Source organism: Arvicanthis niloticus, chromosome 7 (genome assembly GCF_011762505.2).
Source record: "Arvicanthis niloticus isolate mArvNil1 chromosome 7, mArvNil1.pat.X, whole genome shotgun sequence".
NCBI classification, from domain to species: Eukaryota; Metazoa; Chordata; class Mammalia; order Rodentia; family Muridae; genus Arvicanthis; species Arvicanthis niloticus.
The window spans coordinates 42,653,125-42,664,929 of NC_047664.1; positions in this window are offsets into that span (position 1 = coordinate 42,653,125).

The window sequence follows — 11,805 nt, forward strand, 5'->3', positions numbered from 1 at the left end:
GTGTGTGTGTGTGTGTGTGCGCGCGCACACACACATGTGCGTGCGCACAGGTCCATGTGTGTACCTGCTTATGGAGGTCAGAGGTTAACAGATGTCATTCCTCAGGAACCATCCACCTTGTTTTCCAAGACAGTCTCTACCAGGGATCTAGGGCTCACCAGTTAGGTTGGACCAGCTTGTAAGCAAGCTCTATGGATCTTCCCATCTCTGACGCCTCAGTGGTGAGATTATAAGCACATGCCAGCAGATCTGGATTTAAAAAAAAAAAAAGAACCATGGACAGTGAGGAATCAAACTCGGGTCCTCGTGCTTGTGTGGCAGACAATTTACCCACTAAACTGTCTCCCCAGCTCCCATAGCTGGTGTTTTCTCTCTGTCAAAATAATAACAGTCTCCAAGGGATTCTGTTTATAAGCCAATCAGATAGAGCAACTTTCAAATAAAGTCTCCAGTTTAAATAGACTCCGAGGTACAGGCCTGAGATTCCAAAGAGTCCAATAGATGCATGTGTCTACTTCACTGGGATTCCACATGCGTTAAATACAGCCGTGATGAATAAAGCACGTTGACAACTTCCCAGACCCTCTAAGTGAAGCCAGGGGCTTCTTTCCACCCCTCCCCCAAGACACAAATAAAACTGCAGAGCATGCATGCACACGCACAAACATGCAGATTCTCTTTTTACAAGGCAGCCCATAAATTCTCATGTCCAACTCGAGTAGCTGTATGCTTGTTTGTTTGTTCTATGTCAGGGCATGCGCGCCAGATAATCACACTGAAATCTGGTTTGTAAAAGGCAGATAGATATTCCACAAAGGGGCGTGTAACTCTTCCAACCTTCCCCTCCCCTGCTGGTGTTCATATTGTTTCCAGGTTTCTTTCACCACAAGCCTTGTCAGTAAACATCCTGTTCCCTCCTCCCTACCTTCTGGGGTTTTCATTTCCGAGGGATAGGTTCCCACAAGCAGGCTTGCTGGATCAAAGAAAATGTGTTTCTCTACATGTCAATAGAAACAGATTATATACCCAAGAGGCTGGGCAATCCAAATGGCTACAGGGATTGAGTGTGAACCCCTCAAGCAAAACACAACCCAGAATAAGGCTCCTCTCCCCATCATTCTACAATCCAAGCTGGGTAGTTCTCGGGAGAGAAGCCCTTCAGACAGCATGGAAGCAAGAAGATCAGGTTTGAGTCTCCAGTGAGGGTTGCAGGCAGGTTATTTGTCCTGGATCCTTCTCCACACAAGTACCAAACTTGGTACAAGTCACTTCACTAACACTTGGCTGGAGAAAACACAGAGAGGCAGATGAATGACACTTTAAGTGCTGGGGATGATTATCCTGTCTGGGAAATAAAACCTGGCCAGGATGCTGGGACATGGGTCAGGTCCAGTACATCTGTCCTTAGCCTGAACTGTCACAACATATCCTGCTCTTCCCACAAGCCAGGTCTTCAGCCTTCCCAAGACCCCTACCCTTCTCTTCTTTCTCCTCCCTCACTTCCCCATGCCATCCCTTCAAAGCCAAGGCTGGAGACCTGGGTACCATTACTTATCTCTTTCTTCTAGTCACAGAGCTGGTGACCCAGTCCTAAGCCATTGAGATAATAGGAACAGTAGCCAGTGACCCTGCCTGGCTGGGTCACCATGTGTGATAGCCTGCCAGTGGCCATTCACACCCCAATCCACAGATTCCTTCGGTGCCTGTTCCTTTGTTGGTCACTTGTGAATACTCTAAAACCAAGTCCCTGTCCATGCATGTGCCCTTAGAGAGAACCTGGGCATACACAGTCTTAGGGATGATGCCCTGGGTCCACATAGGGAGGCTGTAGTGAGTTGAGGCCCAGAATCCTAAACAACTTTGGGGCTACCCTATTTGACCAAGCTGCTTCACCCTGGCTGCCATGTTAGTTCTCACCTGCAGGTCTAGGCATTTAGGAAATCTTCAGAAAACTCCCACATGCTCGACTTGTTTATTCTGCCACTGTCTAGAACCAACTGGGTGCTGGGTGATGGCAAATAACATTAAGCTAGTGTCTACATCTGGGGAAAGATGAGATACTGCCATGTGTTCAGCACTTCAGGTCAACCTTGGCCTATGCTGGGGCCCATGCTGTACGAGGGAGGCAGGCTGGAGTCTCCTTTGGGGAAGACCTTATCCCAACAGCCATGCTAACACTGTTGTCAGACACGTTGTTGATGCCAAGAGATCTAAGAAATGCCCTGGATCCTCCCTAGGACCCTGGGCTTCCCACCCTGAGATGAATTAGAATTATGGTCACGGCTGCATCTGACATCTGCCCAGACCAATTCGTTATCATTAGGAAATGAATCCCTAATGAATTTCTGTAGCCATTAAGTCTGATTTACAGTAATGGTAATCACCCTTGGATGCATGTGCTCTATCCCCTTAATTAATAATCCTCACTTATCAGTTAGCTTAACAGTCAAGGCATAAAAAGCAGAAGGAAGTACCCCAGCACCAGCCTGGGCTCCCCACCTTATCTTGGGTGATGGTGGGAAGTGAATAGAATGTGTAGAGCAGAGTCAGGTCCTGGGCTGTCACCTGAGGACACTCACACAGACACCTCTCCATGACACAGTCAAATCCAAACAGGCTGGTCTCTGCAACAGTGGAAGCTTGGCCTCTGGATAGAGCTCCAGGCATCTTCACCCCATCCATCCCAAACTGGGTTTTCCTGTATTAACATCCCTGCTCACCAGGTTTCCAAGTTCTCCCTGACATCAGCCTGGTGCACTGCCTCTGCCCTCCCTTTACATGTTTGTAACCTTATCTGATCCTAGGCTGGAGCCCAAAGATATCTCTGGATCCTGCCTGCCAGCCAGCCAGCCAGCCTGCCAGCCAGCCAGCCAGCCAGCCACGAGGCCCAAACAAGAAAGGGAAGGAGCCATTGTCATGTGTGAGTCGTAGAGAAGACCAAGTAGAGAGCCAAAGGGCCACCTGAGCTGTGGGCTGAAGTGAACATTTTATGTTAATATGCAAACCCACCCACTACTCACCTGATACTGGTCACATTTTCTAGAGAGTCTCACATGAGTCGTACATGCATGCTGAGAGCGAAGTAATATTACCTCCATTTTACAGGTGAGAAGATCTAGATGTGACAAAATAAATAATGAAAATTAAATAAGCGCATGTCTTGGTCCCAAGGCAATGTCACACCACAATAATCTAAAATCCATAGGTTTGACAAAGCCCTTTATTCTGAAGCAAAGCACTGCAAGGCACTGCTTACGTCTTTCTCTCTCACACATAGCTGGTGCCGAGTGGCTAACTGGGTCTCACAAAAGGGGCTGCTCCACCAGCAATGTGGGTTTCCACCGCCCCTGACAGATGCCAGACACATCTGTCTCAGTCTGCTTGCCCTTTCTGAACAGTTTGGGTGGCTAACACAACAGAAACATTTCTCATGGTTCTGGAAGCCAGAAGTCGGTAGTCAGAGGGTCAGCGTGCTGAAGTCTGGCTGGGTTCTCTTCCCATCATGACAATGGCTGCCTTCATGCAGCATCTTTACATGGTGGAGAGAGAAAACAAGCATGCTGTCTTAAGTATCTTCCTAAAGGGACATTAATCCCATCAAAAGGGACCCGATTCATGAGCTCACTTAACCTAATTGTCCCCCAGAGGCCCCAGCTGCAAATACCACCCCAGTGAGGGTGAAGATGGGGTGTTAGGACCATTTATTAAATTCAAATCCTGGTAGACCAGTTCCAGATCCACAATGCTAGGGTTGGGGGGGGGGTGGAAACCTCTCTATGACTCCAATTTTCCCTTTTGAAAACGGAGAGGCTTCTAGTAGCAAGGGCTTGCCATCTTGTTCAGAGACTTGAAGAAATTAACACAAATAGTAAAGTAGCAAGGGGGTGTATCCAGAAGCAACGTGAAAATACAGAAAAGATCACCATAAAAGAGCAACAGGCTGAGACAGATTGCTCAAGAGGCCTGGGACTTACTGAAGCTGGTTGCTAAGGGTGAGATATGGGTAGTTTTCTAGTTTTTGATTGACAAGCTTGAATTATGGAAGCCTTTGCTCTTTGGGCATGTCCTTTCCCATGATGCAATTTACTCTAATCATATCCATGCCTTGCTATACAAAGGCATAAGATGGTAAATACAAGGTTTTTCTCAAAGTACAGTCAGAGGACACAGCCCACCCTTCTGCTCCTGAACCTAAATGCAAGCCAGGCTGCATCCATATACTGTCCCTAGCTCCAGGATATGCTCCAGGTCTGTTTGTCCATGACAGATAGCTGCTAGAGGATGCTAGGGGATGCTAGAGTTTGCTAAGGGGTGCTGGGGGTGTTTCTAAGAGTTGCTAGGGGATGAGAATGGCTGATTAGGGGTGCTGGAGGTTGCTAGGGAGCTTTTAGAGCAGAGTGACCAGTTGCTGTGTTGGGAGAGGGGCATGCATGTGTGTATGTGTGTGAATTCAGGTGTGATTCCAGTTGCTAAGATACCCTGCAGGCTACCTGACTCAGGAATAACCAACAGATTCCCGAAAATGATTGAATGAGTTGATTGAGTTTAAACTCGTGTAAGCTCTAAATACCCGTAAGAGACATCCAAAGTGTTTTTTGATATATTAGCAAGAACATCTGCTCTCAGCCAAAACAAACAAACAAGCTATAAACAGAAGAGCTCAGGCCTTGGGACTGGAAGATGGAGAAACACTGTGCTTAATGAGAGGAAACGTATTTTGAGATAATGACTGTGGGAAAGCAGAAGGACGTCTTTGGCTCACAGCTTTGGAGACTGAAGTCTGTGGTTGGCTGGCTCCATTAGGCCTGTGGCAATGCAAGAACATCACAAATGGCAGAAGAAAGCAGTTACCTTGTGGCAGTCGGGAAACAGGGAGACATACAGAAAAATGGTTGGAATGAGATGTATCTTCCCAGGGCACGTCCCCAGTGACATACCTCCACTTAGGCTCACCTTCTACTGCCCACCACCTCCCAATAACAGCATGTTGTGAATACTTCAAGGGGCTTCTCCATTGGTGGGGATAGAGCCCTCACAATCGATCCAGCCATGGTCTGGAGACCAGTGTTTAACACATGGTCTTTAGGGACAGCTATACTTCATATCCAAAATCACAGAAACAGCTTCTTTCTTCTCCTCTCCTCTCCTCTCCTCTCCTCTCCTCTCCTCTCCTCTCCTCTCCTCTCCTCTCCTCTCCTCTCCTCTCCTCTCCTCTCCTCTCCTCTCCTCTCCTCTCCTCTCCTCTCCTCTCCTCTCCTCTCCTCTCCTGTCCTTTCCTTTCCACATCTCTGCCAAGAAGCAGTGGGCAGCCTTCATCCAGCTACTGTATGAATATACTCCAGTTACAGCCATGAAACCAGTAGGCTCACTTGTCACTTTAGTCCTCTGAGGATTCTGGGCTCTGGTGACTCCTGTGAGCTGTGTCCCTGTTGGGCCTCACTCTAGACTACTGCCTACTTCTTTGGAGCCATCTCTCCACTTTCTACCCATGATACAAGATCCAGAAATACTGAGCCCAGGCATGCACTGCACAGACTTGCACAAACGCCATGCTGTCTCAAAGCATGGCTGCATACTCATTCTCTGTTACTCGTCCTGCTTGCAACTCCCCCATGGTGTCACTGCACCTCTGAAGCAATGACCTGTTCCTGGAGCAGCTCTGCTGAGGCTGCCTAGGATGCTGCGGAGGTCATGAACTCTGGACCCTGGCTGCTGGATTGGAACCTGGCTGTCTACTCTTTGGCTGCACAATGGTGGGCAGATTTCTTTGACCTTTCTATGCCCCATCTGTAAATGGGGATGCAGACAGCAGGCTTCCTCCCCTGGGACCCCGTTAGGATTATACGGGTTCAAGCATACAAAGGTCTTAGAACAGTGCCCAGCATGGGCCCATTCAAGAGCTCATTATTATTTACGAAGCTGTACCCCCCACCAATTCTTTCTTTATATCCCACTCCCTAGTGTGGGCGATTGGGACTTAGTAGGCGCTCAATAAATATTTGTTGAGCTGAATTATCCCCAGAAAATGGAAACAAGACTTGGCTCACAAAGGGAGCGATCACTCATATTACATATTAGGCAGTTTTTCCAGAGTGCATCAGGCCAAATATTGTACATTCTTTATTGCAGCAAGGGTGGTGAGATTCATTAAAGGGTAGCACGGTTTCATTAGAACCCCTTATTTTCAGAATTTTATAACTCAGCCACAAAAATTCACTCCGGGCAAAATGCGAACTTACGTCTGGAAGTAAATGGGTTTATTTTATAAATTTTTATGCATTTTCCACACATAAACAAATGGCCAGATAAACCATCTTTAATGGAAGGACCGAGAGAGGAAAACTTGATATTCTGAGACATAAATATCCAGAAGTTGGGGAGCGGGTTGGGGTAGGGGCTTGCTTGGCTGGGAGGTGTGTTTACGTTTTCATACATGGTCTTTTCTCTGAGCCTTCTCTAAGGTCTCTAATGTAACAACCAGAGTGATCAGCACTCTTTTACAAAGTGTAAGTGTGTTTATATGGGTGAACATGAGAAAGAAAGGGAAGGAGGAAGGGAAGAAAGGGGAAAAGAGAGAGGGAGGGAGGGGGGGAAAGTGAAGAAAAGAGGGAGAGAATGAAGGAGGGAGGAAAGAGGCAGAAGAAAAAAGGAAGGAGGAAAGAGGGATGCAGGGAAGGAAGGAAGATCAGATTAGATGTAGAGAGACAGAAGGAAGAAAGGCACAGGACACAGAGGCAGAAACCAGTGACACCGCAGTGTGCCAAGGAACTGAATGCCAGCAGTCAGATCTGGAAGAGGCAGGGATAACTCCTTTATGGAGCCCTCAAAGGGCTAGGCCTCTGCAGATACCATGACCTTCCTCCTCCAGAAACACAAACCCATGTTGACTGTGTCAGCAGCCATAGAGGTAACTGAGGTAAACTGAGGCCAGAGATTATTCAATAAGGTTGCAGAGCCCTGGGCATCTCCTGTCCCTATCTTTCCATCCCCATGGATGGCTCTTCTCTTCCTCCACTCCAAGCCTGGCTTCCAGCTGCTCCTGTGGGTCTAACAGTTGGTTCTGCCCCCCTTGTGTTTAGCCCTAGGCTTTCCCAGTTAATTCCTATCTTTAATCTCTTTCAGCTTCAGGGGTGGTACTGAGTGGCATCCTTTCTCATTTGGTGAGAATCCACTGAATTAATTCTCTATGACACACTCTAGCCCAGCCCAGGGTGCCTCATGTGTGCTAGAGATACATTAGCCTAGAGATGCCCGAGTCATCTAACACTCTGCCTTTCACCAGAATTGTGTTGACTATAGCTGTAGATATCTGAATATATGCACCAAAAGTGCTGGAGATACAAGACACTGGTGAGCATTGGTTGTGCATCCTCTCTTACTGTGTGGTCCATAAGTTGACCTGTCCAGCACTCAGAGAAAGGATACTATGTGGTATCACCAGTCCAGGTGAAGATGCAAATCCAAAATTTAAAGTATGTTCCCTGTACAATGGAAACCACTCTGCACTTCCTAAAGTTCAGACACTGTAAGGGGAGCCACAGAAACTCAAGTGTTCTCCCAGATATATTTCAAGGGGCCACGGCATAACGGGTGGGCTTATCAGACTCTGTACAAAGGGCAATGTGACCTCAGCTCCTCTCTCTGAGTCTTTATCATCTGGACCAGGAAGGTGTGTACACACCCTCTTGAGATTCCTTCAGTCCCTAATGTGGGCCTTTAGGTGAGTCCCTTCAAATTTGTTTGTATTTCTTTTTATACAGATGCATTTTTCTATTTTACTTATTTGTTGTGTGTGTGCTCTGTGCTATAGTCACACATGAGTGCCACAGTGCTGGAACAGAAGGTCAGAGGACATCTGCTGGAGTCATTTCTCTCCTTCCACCATGTGGCTCCCAAGGATGGAACTCAAGTCATCAGGCTTGGTGGCAGCCATGGTGCACATCTCAGGCCATCTCCGCAGACTGCTTTTCTTAGATGTCTCCCCACACTGTTTTCCCACAAACATTTACTGAAAAGCTCCTATGAGCTGTGGCCTAAGGCTGGGTATGTGAGGAAGAACACTTCAGATCTCTTTCAGGTGGGATGACCACGTCGAGGCCTAAGACTTTAGAGTGTGGCGCTTCTGACCCTTAAAGAGCTCTTCGTTAATTCAGCAGATAGTTCCACTGAGTTCAACTCCCCATTCCAATGCTAGAGCCCAGCCACAACATTAAAAAAAAAAAAATCCTTTTAGAATGTATTATATGAGGGTCACACACATGCGTGCACGCACACACACACTCCCCACACCCTCTTGAAGTGGGTGAGCCCAACGCCTTTGCCATCTCATCAGAGTTTCAAGGAAACCAGCAGGAAGACTTTGTTCACTGATAGCAGTCAGACCTGGCAGGAAAGCAGGCCCTTTTGATAAGCCTCAGACAAGAGTGCGTTAGAATGCAAGGGTCCCAAGGAAATAAAGTTAAGGCCCAAGCCAGCTCCCCTCCCTAGAAAGCCCCTGGGTGCCGACCTTCAGAGTCCTGGATTTGGTCCAGTAAGACAGGAGGAACAAAGCTCCCAGAGGTCTGCAGGCTTAAAGTGACAGCAAAGCCCCACAAGGGGCAAGCTACCTGAGCTAAAAAAGCAGAAAAAGTACTTCTACTGAGCAGAAACAGAGCCAGGGCTGGAGCCCTGGGGAGCCACAGCAGAAAAGGAATCACTTTGAAAGTGAAACCAGGAAGAAGGTGAAGGAAAGAGGCTAGAGGAGAGCCATGCCAGGGGCGGGTCTGAAAAGCTAAGGGAAAGGGGCTTAAAGCACAGGGCTAGGGAGAGACATCCATCTTTAAAGTGCTCTTTTTTTTGCAAGCACCAGGACCTGCGTTCAACTCCAGAACACACACTAAAAACCTGGATGTGGTGGGAACCAGTCCTAGCACTGGAAAGGGAACCCCTGAGCTTACTGGCTGGCCAGCCTAGCCTAGTGGGTGAGTTTGAGGAATAAGTGAGAGACCCCACCTCAGAGAAACAGGAGAGATGGCTCAGTGGCTAAGAGTGCTTTCTGCTCCATCAGGGAACGGTTCTGTTCTGTTCCCAGTAGCCAGACTGGGAACATCTGCTTCGAGTAAAGTAATGGCTGACAACACACATACACACACACACACACACACACTCACACACTCACACACTCACACATAGATAAATCTTAAAAAATAAGAAAAGGAAGAAAAGAGAAAACAATTACATACTGGTACATCATACATGTACCCACAGACACATGTACAAATACATACACACATGTGCATATACTCAGTGTGTCAGACACTCAGGAGGAAGAGAACTGGTTTACTGAAAAAGAAAAGGAATGTCCGTAGAACCAGGGAACACAATTCCCAAATGGCCACCACCAGCCGTCACACAGCACACATTTCCCTGTCAGGAAGTCACACACATCTCCTCATCTATCTCCTGTGTCCCAACAAGGCCCATCTCTGGATGTTACTGAATTTGAAGCCTCTGTGGAAAGATGGCTTCTGTCCTCAGCCTCATTTTCCCTTCCCAGCCTGATGCTGCCTTTTGTCTATGCCACTTTGTCTGTGTGTGAACATCGAGCTCCCATTGAATGCTCCCCAAAGACCTGACTGCACAGCGGCTGGGCCCAGTGTGCTAAGATGTCCCCAAGGAAATGCACAGTCATCCTGAGAGAGCAGAGGACAATGGGGAGGTGTCTTATTACATAACTGAAGAGACAATGTCTTTTATATTCTGTCTGGTTCACTTTTCACACTAAATTAATCTTAATAAGCATCTGCTTCCAGTAAAGGAAGTTTCGTGATAATTCAACCGTGACCTCTGTCAAAACCCAGTGATTTCACTCAAGTCTCTCGGCCCCGGGTATCCAATTGAGACAGTCGTCTCTATTCTGTGGTCATCAGCATGTTAACATGAGCTGATTAATCCCATCAAGCTAACTACACAAATAGGATGCAGCCCAGGGCTATGACATCATTAGCTTTGGGACTCTAGCATATAGGATCCCAGACTGGGCTTGTCAGCTTGTCCCATGGGCCATTTGATCAGTGTCCTTGTTTCTGACAATTAAAAGCAGACTGACTCTCCCTCCGGCTTGTCGTCTGGTGAAAAGATCCTGGTAACAATGTTCCAACAGTGATGCCTCTGGAACAATATGGTCCGATGTCCTGAGCCTGCACAGGACTGCCTCTGTGGCCTAGGCACTGCACACACCACCAGCACTTGGCACCCATCACCTCTTGGGACTAACAGCCACTGGATCTCAGCCTTCTCAGCCTTGTCCTGGTCCTCTTCTGTTCACACTCCTCCTGCTAGATGGGGTGTGTCCTGTTTCCAGAGCAGAAGTTCCAACGTCCTGGACTCTGTCTGCAGCCCTTCCATCCATCTCTCTCAACTTGGGCATCCCGAAGCTGACTCAGCAACGTTCTCTCCCTATACAAACAGGCAGACAGATGAGCTATGGAAAAGCCAGTTAAGAAACTCTGCTTTATCTTAGCTCAGTACGTCTTAAAAATGGGATTCCAGGGATTGAAAGATATACAAGCAACGTGAGTTCAGGTGCCTGATACCAACATAAAAGCTGGAGGCAAGCTGGCATAGAGGGCCAGAAGCACTGTCACATAAGCCTGGCAACCTGAGCTTGATCCCCGAAAGTCCACAGTGGAAGGAGAGAACTGGCTGCCCCAAGTTGTCCTTGTGACTTTGTCACATGCACTGTGATGTGCACTCCCACGCCATGCTACTACTACTAACTACCACGTGAAACAGATGTAGCTTAAAAACTGGGCGTGGCAGTGTGTAGTCCCAATGATGCTCCAGAGGGGAAGACAGACAGATCCCTGGAACTGATCCCTGGCCAGCCTAACCAAATCCATGAGTTCTAGTCTAGGTTCAGGGTCAGACCATGTCCCAAACAAACAAACAAACAAACAAATGAAAAATCAGATGGAGAGTGATTGGGAAATTGTGTCCAGGTTGACCTCTGGCTTCCACGTGTACACTAACACCACACCCATCTAACACACACACACACACACACACACACACACACACACACACACACACACACACGGGGGGGGGGGAGGGATGGAGGGAGAGAGGGAGAGGGAGAGGGAAACAGAGAGGGATTTCAGAGCAAGCATACTAACATCCGAATTTGTTAGGAATGGGCTCAGGGTACTTCTTAGACCTTCTAGATTGACAGTCTGGACACAGGGCCCAGAATCCTGGATTTGAGTCTGCTTTCACTGATTTAAACCAAGTACACTGCTGGGCATGTCCATGTAAACTAATGTGTTCAATGGCCACAGCAGCCTGAACAACAGTGACTCCCAAAGAAACTTATATCCTCACCCCAGGAATCGGCAAGTACATTCAATCACATGACAAGACTTTGCAGATGTGGTGTTATGTAAGGGCCTGAGATGGCTCTGTGTGTGTGTGTGTGTGTGTGTGTGTGTGTGTGTGTGTGTGTGCATGTTTTGTACTCCAAGTTCACTACATAGACCCAGCACATCTGCAGTGCTGGACAGAGAGACAGGAGTGCCAGAAGCAGGGAAAGAAGATTTGAGAGGGGAGGGAGGATTAGGTTAGAGAGGAGAGACTCTGTTAGCTTCAAAGATAGAGAAATGGAGCCATGAACCAAGAAGTGTGAGCAGCATCTGGTAGCTGGAGGGAGGAAGGAGTGGATTGTCACCCTGGTGCTTCTGGATGCCCATGCTTCTTCCATGATAGTTTAAGGGAGACAACTGCTAGTAAGGCAACCATTGTCATCTCTCTCTCTCTCTCTCTCTCTCTCTC